At 37.2% G+C, this 19,231-nt stretch overlaps 1 pseudogene; it reads right to left on the reverse strand.

The window, feature by feature from the left end:
* Nucleotides 1–18,183: 18,183 nt before the first annotated feature.
* On the reverse strand, nucleotides 18,184–18,906 carry LOC141564841 (small ribosomal subunit protein eS6-like; annotated as a pseudogene).
* Between the last annotated feature and the right edge of the window lie 325 nt (nucleotides 18,907–19,231).

Consider the following 19,231-nt stretch of genomic DNA (forward strand, 5'->3'; position numbering starts at 1 on the left):
AATAGCTCATGTTGCAATAAGGTAGTTAAAATTGCTCATTCTTCCCAATTATGTTCATTGTGCATTTATTAAACACATATTTTGTACCAGGCATAGGACTAGGCATTGTTCATGATGGAAGGGAGTAATCTCTTCCCAAACAACCCCCAACCATAGTGGCTGATCCCTGGACAAAAGAAGAAATCAACAATTTAAAGCAGGAAAAAAGAAGGGGAACATGGGAGTAGAAAAGTAAATCAATGGTTAAATAAATTAAATGTATATGCCTTAAATACATGAATGATGACTTCACCAGCCCAGGTGCACCCAGAGATTTCACTCCAGAGACAATATCAGCATATTCTTTCCACAGGTGTGTTTATAGTGGAATTCTAAGGATGCCTAGTAATGCCTTCTGGGAGGCTAAGACTAGATGATGCTAGAAAAATCTAGTCCCAAACATCTTAAATTACATCAGAAAATGGTTTGAAGGAAGACAGAGGATGAAGATGAGATATTTTTAAGTGGCTCCAAATTCTACCTGAAGGTTAATTTGAGAATCCCTCTTTATGATGACTTGTCAAACTCATGGTGATGGTAACAATTCTTCTTTTTCCTCTCTGGGATAATCAAAGAAGCCCATTTGGGGAGAAGAATGTTAAGGTAAGAAGCAAATTGTTCAGTCAAGTCTGTTTTCTCTTTAAGTAATTATTCTATACTGCACACTCATTAATGTGCCAAACACATCATTATAGTCTTTTGTCAGAAAGGCAGATTTCAACAGGAAAATTTCCTAACAATTATAGCTATCCCAAAGTGTAATGAGTTGATTCCCAATGTTATAAATTCTCCAAGCCTAAGAGGCGTCAAGCAGAGGCTGAATGGCCATTTGTCAGGAGTATGCCTGGTGAGGCAGAGATTATACTAGATGACCTTGAGATCCCTTCCAAGGTGGAGACTCTAAGTAGAAACAATTTGTGTTAATTTTGAAACAGAAGGGGATATAAAGTTCTTCACTCATCTGAATTCTAGAACTCTTCTCATTTGCTATTTTATGAACATTAAATTATAGAATTATAGATTTAGAGCTAGATGAGACCTTACAGGCAACTCCCTCATTTGTCAGATAGGGAAATCGAGGGTTCCAAGAGAGACAAGTGACTTGCTTAAGATTTCACAGAAAGCAAATGGTAGAGGTAAAAATTTAAACCCAATTTGACTTCAAATCCATTGCTCTTTCCATTGAAGCTTCATAATACAGTGACTCTCACAGAATGCAAAGATAGTGTGAGACAGGGATGGAGAGCATCTGCTCCTGGCATGCTCAGTGGGAGTGTGTAAGGTCTCCCCTAGCCATAGAATACCAAATCCTGACTGTTCTAGACTCTTAGCACTGGATCATCAGAATCTCTGGTTGTTGTTAAGTTGTTTTAGTCAAGTGTGATCCCATTTGGAGTTTTCTTGGCAAAGACACTACAGTGGTTTGCTATTTTCTTCTCCAGCTCACGTTTCAGATAAGTTTGGGTGGGTTCAGGTGCCCTGAAACAGCCATGGCAATTAAAGTTCCACTTCTCCCATAGCTTCCAGGATGAACCTGGGGATAGAAATCAGCTGTCTTTTCACCCTGGAATGGCTCTCCAATGCTTCCATTGATTAATTCTTTCCATTTGACCTTCACTTTACAAATGGCAGCCAGGTTTCCTTCTCCTCCCAGTTGTGTTTCTGATTCTCGGGTCTTCACTATCATAATGCTTTCTCTCCTCTCTCTTCCTCTACTCTTTTCAGTTTTCTTCTTTCCTTATTAAGTTCTTTGAGGTCAAAGAGTCTTTCTGTTTGCTTTCATTTGTATCACCATTATTTAGCATAGTGACTGGAATGTAATAAGCACTTAATAAACACTTCTTGTCTATTGCCTGCCTGATCTCTAAATCTTTGGATCAGGGTCTGAGGTGGGATGCTGTGGGACATAGAAAAAAGTTTGATGTATTCGATGTCTGTTAAATAGCACAGCAAATACTAGAAATAAACCCCTGCCAGACACTGAGATAAATGTTTTACAAAAGTCTCATTTGATCTTAGCAAGAACCCTAAGAGGTAAAGTGCCATGTTCTCCATTTTACAACTGAGACAAACAAGAGGTTAAATGATTTGCCTGAAGTCACTCAGCTACTAAGTATCTGAAGCTCTGAGCTCCTCAGCTAATAAGTATCTAATGTCCTTAAATAACACAGTAAGTATCTGAAGCTTTGAAGTCTTACAGCTAGTAAGTATTTGAACTCAGATCTTTTTAACCTCAAAGCCAAATTTCTATCCATTGTATTTACCTAGCTGCTTCTAAGTTCAATACTCTCATGATAATTTGATTTCAGTCCCCCTTTTTTATTTTTTTTCTAACATTATTCTGCCTTATCTCCAAATGCTATCTGTCCTATTTTTGTTTTTGTTTTTTTAAATAAGGCAAATTGAAAAGAATTTTAAGAAGTCTGTAAAATCCTCAATTGTGTAGTCAGATCTGTGAATTATTGAATTCTTTAAACCGAATCAGAAAAATAATCAAAAAAGAAATCTACAGTTTTATTTTCATAAAATCAATGAAGATCATAACTTCTTTACAAGAAGATTACTTGAATGTGGGTTTGGGATACACATTTATAAGACCATAGGATTTAAAACTGGAAGCATTATTTTACAAAGCACTGGTTTACTAACTAAAATCCCATTGCCTAGAGAAAGTCTTTCCCAACTCTTAATTTTAGTGCCTTCTCTGTTTAAATTATTTCTTGTTTATCCTATGTATAGCTTATGTGCACATTTTTGTTTGCATGTAGAACCCTCCCCACATACCCCAAATTAGATTGTGAACTCTTAGAGGGAGGAGATGTCTTTTGTCTCTTTTTATATCCCCATAGTGCCTGGCACATAGTGAGCATTTAATAAATATTGGTTGATTGTTTGACATAGTAGGCAATTAAGAAATGTTTATTATCTGACTGATTGACAGAAGGTGGGAAACTAAGATTCAAAGGGATTGTGTCAAGCCCAAAGTAATAAAAAAAAATAGCAGAACCAACCTTCAAAGTTAGATCTATTGTTTTAGGACATTGGGAAGATGTGAGCACATTAGAACTTGGTGGTCTAGAACCTTGAAAATGTATTTGGTATTTCCAGAATTTGCTTTTATCTTTTGGTTTATGGTAGTATTTATTTATTTATTTATTCATATATTCATTCATTCATTCATTCATTCATTTTACACAATAGCTTTTTATTTTAAAAATACATGCAAAGATAGTTTTCAATATTCGCCCTTGCAAAACTTTGTGTTCCAATTTTTTCTCACTTCTTTCCTCTCTTCCTCCTCCCCTAGACAGCAAATAATACAATACATGTTAAACATGTACAATTATTCTATACATATTTCCACATTTATCATGCTGCACAAGAAAAATCAGATCAAAAAGAAAAAAATGAGAAAGAAAACAAGAAGCAAGCAAACAGCAACAAAAAAGGTTGGGGGAAAAAACTATGTTGTGATCCATATTCAGTCCCCATAATTCTCTTTCTGAATGTAGATAGATCTTTCCTTCACATGTGTATTGGAAATGGCTTGAATTACCTCAATGTTGAAAAGAGCCATGTCCTATGATAGAATTTATAAATGTGGATGATATTAGATAAAGGAATAGTTGCCTATAAGTGAGCAACATAAAGTATTTAATTCAGAGCACCACATCAGTTAAAATTGACTTTATGCTTTCACAATTACTTTAGTTTGGGGGGGATAATAAACTGCCTATATCTTTACAGGCCTGTTAGGAACAGCTACTGCCCTGTAGCTGACTGTTCATATAGGCCCAGAAACATAGGCCCAAGATCAATGCCAAGAAAATAAAACTTAAAGACAATATGTTTGACATATAGTAAATACAGTTGCATCCCGCAAATATATATGACAGGGCCTATAGATACAAAGGAATCCCCTCTTTACATTTTACACAAATAAATAATGTGGGACTGGAGGCTTATCCATGATAAGCTCAACACAAAACATCTGTCTCAACACAATGGTGAATATATACTGATATGCTCCATTTAATTTATAATGACTGTACACAAATCCCTTGTCTCTCCTACTAGATTATAAACCTCTGGTTGGGAATTGTGTTCAAACCAATATTTGTATATATTGAAATATTGCCAATGCATTCATTCATTCAGTGTCTAAGTATGTTGGTAATAAGAAAAAAGTCTGTTGTGATCCAGTGAGAAGATATCATCTCCTTAGCAATTTGTCCTCTGTATTTACTGTCCATTGGAGGTTTTGGACTTTCATGATGATGCATAACTTACTTTATCACCAAATCAATACCCACATGCCAAGGGAAGCAAAAATCGGGGAGTGAAAAATGTGTACATTTGTATAAGTTATATTAAAAGAGCTAGATGGTATAGTGGATAGAGCACTGATGCTGGAATCAGGAGGATCTGAGTTTGAATTTGATCTCAGATGCTTGACACTTACTAGCTGTGTGACCTGGGCAAGTTACTTAGCCCCAATTGCCTTGCCAAAATAAAAAAGGAAAGAAAAAAGAAAAAAAACTCCTTCTTCATTGTGCCATCCTGTATCCTGCAAAACAGGATGCTTTCCCCTTTAGTTACTCTCTCCACTCCCCACTCCCTACCCTCACATTACAGTTCTACAACTTGCATCCCAAACTTGCAAACCTAAAAGTAAAGCCTCAGTGGGTCAAAGCATCAAATTTAAGGTGAAGAGACAAGTATTATCCAGAGCCAGATAAAATTTAGGTACATGTATAGGGAGTAATGCTCCTTCCTGCACATTTTTTGTTGCTCATGAATTTTAATCATGTCCAATTCTTCATGACCCCAGTTAGGGTTTTCTTGGCAGAGATACTGGTTCGCCAATTCCTTCTCTAACTCATTTTACAGATGAGGGAAACAGTGAATTTCCCAGGATCACATAGATAGTTAGTGTCTGAGACTGGATTTGAATCCAAGACTTCCTGATTCCAGTTCTGCAGTTCTATTCACTCCTTCCTTTCAACAGATTTTGTTTATTTATTTTTAAAAGTGTTGCATCCTCAAGAAAAATTAATTTTTCATATATTATTCATATTTTTTCATATATATGTATATATACATACACATAACTTCATATATAGTTATTTGCATTTATGTTATATCCTAAATACAAGGTAAGATTCTTGAGAGACTATTTCATTTTTGTCTTTGTTGACTGAAGTAGAGAGGACTGAGCTGCTCCCAGTCATATGTGACATGACAAGGCTTGTTGCAATAATATGTGCATGAAAAGAAATCTTAGATTTCTGATTGTCTTGACTAGTGTTCCCCATTGTGATCAACTGCCAAAAAAACAAAAACAAAAACAAAAGTGTAACAACTCTATCCTAGAAGAGCTTACATTCCTTTGGGTATAACATGTACACACATAAGTGTATATAAATTATATGCAAAGTAGTTTTAAGAGGGAAAAACAGTAATAACTGAGAAGATCTGAAGATCTTGGGTAACAGGGGATGCCTGAACTTGGCTTTAAAGGAAACCAGGGATTCTCTAAAATGACTATGATGAGGGAGATAATACCAGATATAAGGCACCAGAGACAGAAGGTAGAATGTTGTGTATGGGAAATATAGTCTCTTGATGCAGAGGAATATAATGGGGTCAGCTATAAAGAAGGGACAGAAAAAAGGAGAGGACCCAAGGGGGTTAAAAGAAAATAGGATAAGATGAATGTGCAGGACAAATCATATACAGTTAGCAACACATAAGAAAGCACCTAGCAAACATATAAGTAAAGAGAAAACAAAGATAACCCGTCTTCTTTCTTTGACAATATAATGTGACAAAATAATGTGTTGTATTTCCTAGGAGCAGAATGAGGTTCAAAACTAATTTTCACTTTGTGTTCACAGAACTACAGTAGCAAAGCCTTAGAAGCAAACAACTTCCATTGTGGGCATCTTCCAATATCAGAGAGCAGCGGGGGAGTGAAGAGAAGCAATGGATAGTGGGAAGCAGTGAAGAAACCATGATATGGGATATTTATTATCAGAATGCACAATACAATTACTTCCAAGATGTAAGGTATGCTTGGCAGAATTCACAGGAAATTGGGCTCGTGGATTATACATGTAGAGTGAGAAAGGACTTTACATGAGCATATTATTATAGCTAGCATTGCCTTGTCACATATTAGTGAGACTGGCTCAGTCTTTTCTACTTCAGGCAACTGATAAAGACAAAAATGAAATAGTCCCTCAAAGGTCATTGTCTTTAGAACATAAATGCAGACAAGTATATATTTAGTTATGTGCAAAATAATATTCTTGAGGATGCATCATATATGAAGATAAATAAACAAAACCTCCAGGATCATCCAGTACAACTGTCTTTTTTTACAAATGAGGAAACTGAGACCCAGAGAGGTTATGTGATTTGACAAAGAAAACACAGTTAAAAGCATCAAAAAATAACATTTGAACTCATGTCCTCTAAGCATAAAGCCAATGCTTTTTTTTCTACTGAATCTTCTAATCCTGCATTTTTGTGTGACAAAAATGGAGGATAGTTCCCCATCCTAATCTAAAGGAGCTCAGATTAATGCAACTCAGCTTCATCAGAGATGCAGTATGACATAGTGGAAAATACCCTAGAAAAGGAGCAAGAAGATATGGGTTCAAATTCCAACCACAGTGCTTATTTTTTGGAGTCTAGAATATTCTGGAGTTCTTTGGGAAAGGAGAAACAACCATCTGCCTGAGGGGCATTGGAAAGTCGCCCTGGAGGTCCTACTCTTAATTAAGAGTATTCTGGAAGAGTATCCTGGAGCCTCAAGATTGTCCTGGATGTTCTGAAGATAGAAACCTAGCCTGTGTGTGGTAAAGGAAGGTGTATACACACAGAAATATAATATTTGTAAGAAGCGTCTGGGAATCAAGAGTTAATGTGGTTTCCTGCCAATAGGGAATTCCATTGTGGGAATTTAGACTGAGCAGAGAAGGAATTTGGGCAGGATTTAGCAAGTGTGTATGAGGGAGTGAGTGGAGGCATGGAATTGAGTGATAAAAGAGGCAGAGTGGAGACCTTGCTACTCAGATCTGAGGGGCTATACCAAGGGGCACAGGCACTTGATTCCCAAGACCCTCCCCTACTTAGTACATGTGTGTGTTTGTGCAATATATAGATATATGCACATATACACACCACATGCACACATGCCATATATGTGTACATGCACAGATCATACAACATAGTTATATATCGTGTCATGTGTGTGCACATATGCCTGCATACATATATGTGTGTATGTATATATACATATATATGTAAAACACACAAACACATCTAAAACTGCATGCTTTGTAGATAAATCATGGACAATCTCATGTTTACCCAGTTAGTTTGATTCAGTTTTCCAGAGCCAATCAATCCTTCAGGTGCCAGATGATCTTATCCTCATTAGCAACTTAATATAAGAGTTCTTCCCCCCAATATCAGACCCTTAGGTTACTACAAATTGTTTAGATCATAGATCTAGAGATGGAAGTAATCTTGAACACCAGTCATTTTATCCAACCTTCTCATTTTTTCAGAGAAGGAAACTGAAGCAATAAGTATGTGATTTACCCAATTGTGTGATTTACCCAAGATCGAAAAATGGCAGCCTAGCCAGAATTTGAACTCTACCCAGGGAATTCCTTCCATCATTCTGAACTGCCTTTGACTACCAATCCTTTGTTCTAGTCAACCAACCTCCTCCCTGTAACATCAGGCTGACCTGACTTTGTCTTCATCTGCAAAATGCCAGCAATAATATTTGTACTACCTTGAGCTCCACATGAAAAAAGCATTTTGTGAATTTTAGAGCACTTTAGAAATGAGCTGTTATGATTTATTATCTTGCCTTTTTTTATCTGGAGAAGCAAGAGCCTTTTCTGGCAATCCCCTTGCTAGCTTCTCATTGAAAATGCTGTCCATGCACCTACCAGCAAAACTGGCCTTGCTCCAACTTAATTCAATTCAACAAGCATTTATTTAACACCTGCTGTAAATAAGAAGGCATTGTGCATACAAACATAAAAGTCTCTGTCTTGAAAATCATCTAACTTAATCTTCTCATTTTACAGAAAGGGAAACTGAGGACCAGAGAGGTCTATAATTTGTAATATCCAAACTCTGTAGTACAATATACTGTTAATCCTTGGAAGCTTGCTTTCTTCCTAACACCTCTCTCTGGGCTCATGCTTGTCATAATTGCTTTTGAATTATTGTCTTGGGAATTTTGTCTATGCAGCTGTCTCTATTCCCGGTCATCAGCTCCTTTAGCAGGAGGTCTACACATCGCCTGAGTTTTATTTGTCTTTTCCCTTTTCCCTTTGTCCTTTTTTAGTCTTTCTTTATTTCTTCACAATTCTCCCTGGAGATGGGACACATCATCCCATCTGGTCTAGCTCAGAAATCCCTGGCTCTGGGAGGATAAATTCACATTAGCATGATCCTGAATCCTGTCTTACTGCCTTTTCTAACATTCAGACTATTAAAAATCTCATATTTACATTTTAATACAGAAATCTCACCTATGGATCTCCCCTCAGCTCCACAATCATGTTTAAGAAGTGTTACTATAGTAAAATTTAAAAAGCAAAGGTAAAATGTCCAAGGTTTCCCCCCTAGAAAACAAATGCCTTTTATTAAGGAAAAGAGGAAACTATAGAGATTATTGGACTAAAATTAATCGGTATTTGTCTGTGCCTTGTGGCAAAAAACCTTTTAATTCTACATTACAGAAATCTATTGACATGTAGCCAGACCTGATATAATACAGCCCAGTGGGGAAATATCACATTTCTGTGGATATAGCAATTGAGAAAACTCCAGGCTCACCATCCATAACATTTTCATTGCATAACAATTTTGGGAGATCACATCATGCCCTATATTTAGAAGGTATCCCATAGTAACCATGAGAAGTGGCTTTGCTCACAGAACTGAGCATATAAAATTAATTTTGACTTATCAGAAGACTGGGAGAGAAAGGGTCAGCAAAAGGCAACATATCTCCTTTGCCTTATTAAGTTCAACACCCAGAAAGTCCCAGGAACCCCTACAGAGCAAGAAATAGTGTTTTTCCATTACATGTTCATGGATCTAAATGATTCTTTGTTTTCTTTTCCTTTTTTACAAAGGCTTGTAGACTCTCAGCAGGAAGCATGTCCCTCTCACATCCAGGAATACAGGATTTAGTGGAGAGCATGCTTATGGGGATGTGGAGAACTCAGACGTCATTTTATGTTCTGTCTTCCTGTGATTCCCAATGACCAAGAGTAGGCTAAATGTAGACTCTGGCTCAGTTTCATTACATACACATATTTATATATAGGAGAATCATTTTGTTGAATTTAACTGAAATTTAAATAGGCCTTTGTTGCAGGGGCCCCTAAGAAATTGGATTCCCACAGCTACTCCATAAGTCAAGCAGGGAGGAGCATTAAAAGGACTATCTTGTAATTCCTTGCTTTGGCAAAACTATCAGGACCCCACAGTTACTATCTACAGTTTACAGTCTACTGGAGAGATGCCATAGATACATATATAAATAAATTGTGAATAATAAAAGTAATTTCAAAAATATATGTGTACATATAATTACTTACACGATGTATGTGTGTATACATATAGAGACAGAGACCCACAGAGAGACAAAGACAGAGACAGAGGCACAGACATACAGAGAGAAAGAAATGACATGAAATAAGTGAAATATATGGTAAAGAATCCCTGGATAATGATTTTTAAAGACTTTAAACCCTTTGAAGGAAAAAAAATCAGACTAAATACCATTGAGCCAAAGTCAGCAGAAGACAGAATCAGAATCAGAGTATTTGTGAAGGCAAGATAAGCATTTTGACTGAATGGGATAATTTCATTTCATCAATCAACAAACATTTATTAAACACTTACTGTGTGCCAGAAATTATGCTAGATGTTGGGGATACAAGAACAAGAAGGAAACCAACCCTAATTGCAATGAGTTTCTATTCTAAAGTGTGCTGGTTCCTGACTGTTGAGCCATTAAGTGGAAGGACTGAAACATTACAGACAGGGGAGCCAGGGTCAAGTGGAGAAATACACGCCAAAAAAAAAAAAAATAGACACCAGTAATCATAGAAAAGACAGAGACAAATAGACAGAAAGAGACAGAGAGGGAGGGAAGGAGCGGGAGGGAGGAAGGAGAGACAGACAGACTCAGAGAGAGAGACAGAGAGTAAGAGAGAGAGAAGAGAGAGAGAGAGAGAGAGAGAGAGAGAGAGAGAGAGAGAGAGAGAGAGAGAGAGAGAGAGAGAGAGAGAGAGAGAAGGAAGGAAGGAAGAAAGGAGAGAAGGGGGAAAGAGAGGGGGAAGAGATGAGGAGGGAGGGAGGGAGGGAAGGAGAGAAACTGGACAGAAGCTAAGTCTACTGCAATTCAAATCAATAAGCTTTTTTGGAAAAGCCTATTAAGTGCCAGGCACTATTTTAGGCACAAGGGATACAAAAACAACACAAAACAGATCATGTCCTCAGGGAGTTTACAGTCTACTGGAGAGATGCCAGAGATACATATATAAATAAATTTCGAATAATGAAAGTAATTTCAAAAAATTAGGAATCAGTGAAGGGCTTATGTAACAGGTGGCACCTGAATTTTGTTCAGGAAGCCAGCAAGCAATTCTAAGGAGTTGGAAGAGAGGGAATTCAACACATGGAGGAACCATGAGGCAGAGCAACATCTCTGTCAATAATAAGGCTTCATTTTCTGGCTAATTCATGGACGATTCTTCATTACTCATATGGTCTGAGAGGTTTTGGTTTTTTTTTTTTTTTTTTTGATATCCATGTTTATATTTTCTGAGAACTAAGTCACAGCCAAATGTTTGAAGGGACTTCATTAATATTCATGGAAGCTCTACAACAAACTCAGTACTGGAAGTAGCCCAGTGAATTACCTTTTATTAGCAGTGTGACCAGATGCAGAAAATTGGGCAGCAAGCTTTGTATTTGCAACTGGTCTCCCTGCATCTCTTCTAGGTGCCCTCTCTGAATCCTTCCATTATCAGGTAGGACATTTGCTATAGGACCACATGGAGAAGAAGTTTCCATCATGAACCTAATTAACATCTTCCAGAGATACCATTTGACAGACTCATAAATCAGAGTCAGGTTAACAAGATTAATTCCTTTCCTTCTCCTTCATTTAACATGTTGATTTCTTTTTGATATCTAGAGCCAAAGAAACAAATAAAAAATGTTGAGAAAAATAGTTAATGCCAAGCCTAAAATGTAGTTTATACATCCCAAGTCAGCAAGCCAGCTGTTCCAAGTACAAACCCAAAGCAAAATAAATAAACATTCCAATACAAAACAAAACAAAACCTGGATTTTTTTAAGGTGAGGTAGTTTTGGAGTATTAAAAATCAGACATCAGCTTCTCAATTACAGACACATGAGTCACTGTAGAGATGTAAGGAGGTAGATTTAATTCACCTGAAAAATACCAAAAACTGTCTAGTTATGTGTGGTCCAGACTGCAGAGTGATTAATTTAAGGAGGCCCCAAAGAATGGGAGGAAGTAATCATGTTACCCATCAGGTCCTGTTCGAAATTATATGATCAGGGAGAATTTGAATTAAATCAGGGGATTTTAGCTAATAATTCATGAATTTAAAAAAAATCTATTTTCAATTATTTTCATTATAATTGGGGTTTTTTTTGGTCCTTTGTATTTTTATTTCATGCATTAAAAATGTGATTCTGAGGACCCCATGGACTTCACCCAGCTGACTTCCAAAAGCTGCACACACACATACACACATTGAGAGAGAGAGAGAGAGAGAGAGAGAGAGAGAGAGAGAGAGAGAGAGAGAATGACAGAGACAGAGAGAGACAGAGACAGAGAGAGAGACAGAGAGACAGAGAGAGAGACAGAGAGAGACAGAGAGAGAGACAGAGAGAGAGAGAGAGAGACAGAGAGAGAGACAGAGAGAGAGAGACAGAGAGACAGAGAAAAACAGAGACATAGAGAGAGAGAGAGACAAAGACAGAGACACACAGAGAGGGATAGACAAACAGACAGAGACAGAGACAGAGACAGACAGAGACAAGATTAAGAACCCCTGCCTCAAAGGTATTTGGATAAGGACCCTGTTTCCTTATCTTCTTCTCCTTCCCCTTTTCTCAGTCAGAAAGGCCAAAGTAGCCATTTGGGCCAACCTTACCCAATGTGTGAGTTGCAAGCTGTATTCTACTAAGGTCAAATCTGGTCAGGGTGGAGTGATTATAGCATTGCTCCCAACTGATGAAAAAACAGGAGCTTCAAAGCAGCTTGGCCCTGCTGGCTTTCTCAAATAAATCCACACCCACTGGAAAATGCTTCTTAAAACTACCCCCACTGATAAGAAAAAAAATGAAAGGAAAAAGGGGTTGGGAGTGGGAATGAATAGTTAACAAGAATCTTCCACATGGGCCAAAAATGGCTCAAACCAGCATTCCCAAGGCTTGGAAGAAAGATGGACTTCGAGGCAAGCTAATGAGTGTCTTTTTATTAAGCTGTAGCCACAACAAGGGTGCTCTCTGCCAGCTGCCTTTTCACAGCCATCCTTCCAAGGCCTAATATTTCTAAGAACAGGAATCTCCCATTCTTTAAAGATTTGCCTTCAGGAAGATTTAACCACATCTGCCAAATAAACCATCTTGACAGGCCAGTTAAAACATAAAACATTTAATTATATTCATTAGATAAGCAGGGATACCTGAAATTTGAAATTGAACTTTGAAAGAGCAATCATTACCCTGAAGTTGCTCACACTTAATGCAGCATTTATTTTCACTGGGAACATACTTATACTTGGTCAGGGAGACATTGTGCTAAGCAGTTGTTGGAGAGGAAAAGTGATGGATGATGGGAAAGGCACAAGGAAGAAAGCTTTCCTTTCATAACTAAATGCCAAGGAGAGACTGAAGGGGACAAATGAAAAGAATAGTGAATAATAACAAGAAAGAGGAAAAAGCAGAGCTCAAATAAAGCACCATCAGCTGCATATGCAAAACACAAAATATTTAATTTTCAACTATTTCACTTTGGACAGTCACCAATCTTTCATTCTTTCTGGACTGCTAAACTGAAGGTCTAATGGTGACCACTTGAATAGAGAATAAAAAAAGTTTCTATAAATATACATGTATATGCAACATATATGTATTTATTCATTCAATAAGTGTTTCTTAATAATAACAATAGTAACATCTGTATAGTACTTCAGAGTTTGCAAAGTGCTTTAATATGTTATTTTAGTTGATCTTCACAACAACCCTGGGGGGTTAAGTTCTAATATTTTCATTCCACAGATGAGGAAATTAAGTCTCAGAATGAGTTGTCCAGAATTATACAAATGTGAAAATATAAAACCTATATAAGGCTCATGCACACTGGTGGTTGAAGGTGGAAGGCACCAGTCTCTGGATGAATCAAGGTGGTCCTTGTATAAGAAGTGGCTATAGGTGGTATAAGAGGTAGTATAAGAGGCATCATAGACATGATAATGGGGAAAGGATAGATGTCAAACATGAGGGAAATCTTGTGCAGAGATGGGAGATGGGAGATGGGAGATGGGAGATGGGAAGTCATGTTTGGAAGAAGAGCAAATAGACCAGACTAGCTGGTTGGAAAGTATAATGTATGAAGGCAAGTAATGAGCAGTAAATAAGAACTTAGAAATTGCAACTAGATTCTGAAGAACTCTAAATGTCAGAGGAGATTATATTTTTCTTTATCAATTCTCTTTCTTCCTCTCCTTTCTTCTCCTCAACTTCTCTCTGTCTCTGTCTCTCTGCTTATCTTTTACTCTCCTGTCTCTCTGTCTCCCTATCTCTGTCTCTATGTGTCTGTGTCTGTCTCTCTATCTGCCTCTCTCTGTCTTATCTTTCTGAGTATGTTTTTATCTATCTCTATCTCTGTCTTTGTCTTCATCTCTATCTCTATGGGTCTTTCTATGTGTCTTTCTGTCTCTCTATCTCTTACTTTCTTGTCTCTGTCTCTCTATCTGTCTCTGTCTTTCGCTGTCTCTGTCTTTCGCTGTCTCTGTTTCTCCACTTGTCTTTAAATCTCCTTTCTATTTCTCTGTCTGTGTGCATTTCTGTCTGTGTCTCTCTCCACTTATCTCTTACTCTCCTGTCTCTGTCTCTCCCCGTCTTTTTCTGTCTTTGTCTCTCTATATGTCTATGTATGTGTCTGTTTGTATCTCTCCCCCTTTCTCTTTCCCTCTCTCTCTTTTTCTCTTTTTCTTTCTCTGTTTCTCTGTATCCCTCTCCCTCTCTTTTTTCTGTCTCTCTGTCTCTGTCTCTGTCTATCTCTCTTTCTCTCTTCCTTATCTCTTACTCTCTTGTCTCTGTTTCTCTGTTTCCTTATCTCTTTCTGTCTCTCTCTTTTCCTTTCCTCTATTTCCTTCCTTCTCTTTCCTCTTCTCTTTCTTTCTGCCTCTATTTCTTTTTTTCCTTTTTTAATCTCTCTTATTGGTTTTTTCTGTCCCTGTCTTATTATCTGACGTTATTGTTGTTTGTCCTTCATTTTCAGAGGACTGATGGCATCATGGGGTGATGTTTTGACTACTGCACAAATTGGATTTAAATGAACTGGAGCTGCATAAAAACATTAGCTTCACTCTCTCTTCCAAAGTCATCAAAGTCTAGTGACAAGACAAAAGTCAAGAAGACTGGCAATGGCTCAGGATGTAGTGAATGATCCTGGCATCTTTGCTGTCTGACCCAGCTCCAACACTCTAACTTGCCTGCTTTAGTTGCTTCATTGCCTTTGGAACAAATTGTCATCAGCCCTTTCCACTTGGGGAATCTTCACTTGCTTGGGTCAAATACCCCTCCTAACTCACTGGTGAGTTTAAGGATCATCGGTTACTCTCAACCTAGTTTATTTAGCCTGATTGCTGAGACAGTTTACCAGGGCATAGCCTCTGCACACATTACAGCTTCTTGAAGCCACAAGTGAGAACTGAGTCCCAGATATCCATCTACCCAAGATGGATAAGCAGACCAGAAAGGGGCTTGGCAAACCCTTATAATGGAAGTACTAGTTCTCCTTGAAAACCCCATACACCTCATCAGATATGTAGATTCTATTAGATAAAGGTGTGTTTATATGTCCACCCACCCACCCATCCATCTGTCTAGCTATCTATCCTTCCTTCCTTCCTTCCATCCTTCCATCCTTCCATCCTTCCATCATCCATCTACCTATCCATCCATCTATTTATCCTCCTTTCTATCTATCTTTCTAACTATCTATCTAACTATCTATTTATCTACAAATCTACTTACCTATCTACTTATCTATCGCTACCTTTTTTTTCTCTCTATCTACCCTATGTCTGTCTGTCTATCCAGGCCCATGATTTCATCAAAGTTGAAAATTCTGGTGAAGAAACCTCTTCCACTTATGCAGATCAAAATTGTCTGAACTTTGTAGCATTGCATGAGTAACTGAAACATTAAGTGAATTTCTTAGAGCTATTACAGAGAGGGAGAGAGAGAGACAGAGACAGAGACAGAGACAGACAGAGAGAGACACGGAGACAGAGACGAGACACAGAAAAAGACAGAGACAGAGAGAAAGAGAGAGACAGACAAACAGAGACAGAGACAAAGAGAGGTGCAATATCATTGACTCCTGGGTTTGGAGTCAATAAAACCTAGGTTCGGATTATACCTCTAATATTTACTAGCTGTGTAACCCTAGGCACTCAACATTTTTTTTTTTTTTGCTGAGGCAATTAGGTCACACAGCCAGATACTTAATATCTGAAGCCAGATTTGAACTTGTATCCTTCTGACTTTAGGACTGATTCTCTATCCACTATAACAACTTGATGACACTAGGCACTCAACCATAACCCATCTCTGCTAACTCTAGAATTTATCTGCTACTTATCTAGTCATGGAACAGTAGCAATTTGTATTGATGAAGGAAGTTTTCCCACAGGAATTTCCCATGTCACATTTTTCACACAAACAACAAACACACATGGGGGCACATTCATTTAATCTACAATGATATTTATTATTTACTGAAATATTTTTGTAGGTATTTTATAATAACTACATGTGGGTAAAATATATCTTTTAATCTACATTGGTGGAATCTCAGTCATGTTGTTATCCCTAGCTAACTCTTTTGGTGCACAAAGCAGCACAGCCCAACCCATTGTTGTTTTCAACAAATTCCAAGGCATGATAACCAGAGGCAGAGGCCAATTTCAGATTTCCACATGCAAAAGTTTTTCTTTGTCTTTGATCTGGAAGATAGACCTCAGCAAAAATCTTAATGCATTTTTATAATTTTTTCTCATTTATTAGGAATGTTCTATATTGAAATATAAGAAGAAAATAAAGGCAAAGAAAAGTATATTGAAAATGAAGTTCTTGGTCTTTCTTCTTTGTTTTAATCAATGATTATCTACCAGACCTCTAGTCTTTGCTACTGCCCATGCCAGAACTATATTTGAAATTTTTCAATGACTTGTCCAAAGAAAAGTATACGACATGGTGGTCTCCATTGGTATAAATACCAATGCCCCTATTTCAGAAGTAATTTTCAGCTCATTTGTTAAGATCAAGTACTAAGATCCCTAGCACTATGTTAGGTACAAAAATCTGTTAGTGTGAGAGAGTATCAGTAGGAGAGAGTGCTAGAGAAAGTGGGGAGGGTAGCATGCCTTAGTTTCATAATAAATATCACAGCTAGGACTTTTAAATAAAGGAGAAAATTATTGATACATTCTTGAAAAATTATGATTAAGAATTAAGTCAGGGATAGCTAGATGGCACAATGGATAGAGCATCAGCCCTGACGTCAGGAGGATCTGAGTTCAAATCCAGCCTCAGATACTTAACATTTCATAGCTGTGTGACCCTGGACAAGTCACTTAACCCCAATTGCCTCAGGGAAAAAAAAGTAAGACAGTATCATTCTTCCATTTTCCTCCCTACAGAACACAGTTTTCTTAGAGAATATTTGGATTTAAGAGAAAACCCAAAGGAAGAGTATTCAAAGTAACTTACTAACTAAACTCTCAACTAATGGGATCATAGAGCTGGAAGGAACCATAAAGATCATCTAATTCATTCTTTTCATTTTATAGCTCAAGAAAATGAGCCCTCTAGAAGTGAAGGGATTTTTAACAGAGTTGCTCTGTTTCCTGAGACTTCCGATTCCGTTCATATTCCCTTATACCATATTGCAACATGAACAAGTCAATGAGTATTTGTTCCTCCTCATCCTTCCCTTTAATGTTGTAATGAAAAAGAGAAATAGAGAGACAGACAGAGAGAGGAGAGACACACACAAAGAGACAGAAACAGAGATACACAGAAAGAAAAATTGACAGGCTCAAAAATAAACTTAAATTTTTAAAAGACTTGAATTAAGGATAAGTAAAAATTGTAAAAAAAAAAAATCAGAGATTTAGACTTGGCAGTTACCTCTGAGGTTATCTAGTTTAACCCTCTCACTCAGTGGCTATGTGATCACAAACAAGTGATGTAACCTCTTTGAGCCTCAGTTTTCCTGACTGTAAAAAAAGGTAGTTGAACTTAATGATCTTTAAGGTCATTTCCAGTTCTAAATCTATGATCCTAAGTAGACATACAGACAACCCATTGTTTTCTGCCACCTTTTTGCATGTATGGTAAAAAGAGCTGATATTTTTGTATACTTTTTATATTTTTCCCTGCTTTAGTTATCTTGAAAATGTATTCCTCAATCCAAAACAACTGTTTTACCTCCCTTGTGAACCTCTTCTTTATATAGTTTGGTCTAGACCTGCTTCTTTCCCCAATATGCTCTCTTTGATATTACTTCTAGCTTTTCTTCAAGAATATCTAAGACTGTGAAATTAAGTTTATTACCAAAAAAAAAAAAACAATCTTTTCCATCTAGAGTCTTTTTATTGTCTTTCTTCCAGTTTCAACTTTTAATGCTCTTAAAATGACACTTTGTATTTCAGTCTTTTGTCAAACCTTCTTTAAACTGGTTCTGCATTCTGTTGAAGTTCTCTTTAATAAGGATTTTCCCCCCACTTGACAAAAGTTATTTATTCTAACACATTTTCAAAAATGTTATTTTTGACTAGACTCAGATTTCTAAGTGGAAGCTCTCAGGGAAAAAAATCAATGTCTCTTAATGATTTCTTTGGCCTCCTTCATTGCCTTGGTCAAAAGCTTGTCATATTCAGCTGTTTCTTCCTTGTTCTTCTGGGTATGCTGCTTCTTCAAAGCAATACATCCATCTTGTGCTGCAAAACATGGAGAGTCATCAGACTCCGAATTTTAGGAATCTTGCTCCTGAGTTTCTTACCTCTTTTGTTGAGGGGCTTCCTCACAACATACTGCCAGACTTCATCTTCTGTGGACAAGTTAAAAAGCTTGTGGATTTTGCTAGCTCTTTTGGGTCCCAAGTGACGAGATACAGTTACATTAGTCAGTCCTGGAATATCTTTCTCACCTTTTTTCACAATTACCAAATTGAGGACATTTAGATTGGTATCCACAATACAGCCCCTAATAGATTTATGTTTTCTTCTAGGACAATGGGAAGAATGGCCCTTACTGAGCAACACGAGGACACGTCCGTGAGCCAAAACACCTTTGATTTGTGGAGCAGCTTTATTTGTTATTCCCACCACTGATACAGGCGACATAACTCTTCCATTCTTCACCCAGAGTATCAGCAGAAATTTCAGTGACCATCCATTTCTCATAAAAGGTCTGTAGTTTTCTCTTATCATTGACTTTGTTGAGTGTCTCATTGCCAGTGACTGGGAAAGAGATGTTGAGTTTCATCTTTGCATAGCACCTGCTCTAGATCTGCCATGAGAAAGAGCAATAAGGAAATTTTAAAGCTCACAATCTCTGCCATTCTTCTTTCTAAGATTTTACTAATGCTTGGCACATAATAAACACTATGCAAAATATAAGCTATTATTATTATTACCATATACCAGTATTGCCCTTGAATGTACTCTTTTTTAATTTGAAAAATTATGAAATATTTAAGAATTGAGGCACTTTTAAGTCAGTTAGCCTGTCAATAATTAATTAAGCACCTACTGTATATCAGGCATGGTGCTAAGCATTAGTATATAAAGAAAGACAAATGATAGACCTA

The sequence above is a fragment of the Sminthopsis crassicaudata genome, chromosome 3, assembly GCF_048593235.1.
Source record: "Sminthopsis crassicaudata isolate SCR6 chromosome 3, ASM4859323v1, whole genome shotgun sequence".
Taxonomy (NCBI): Eukaryota; Metazoa; Chordata; class Mammalia; order Dasyuromorphia; family Dasyuridae; genus Sminthopsis; species Sminthopsis crassicaudata.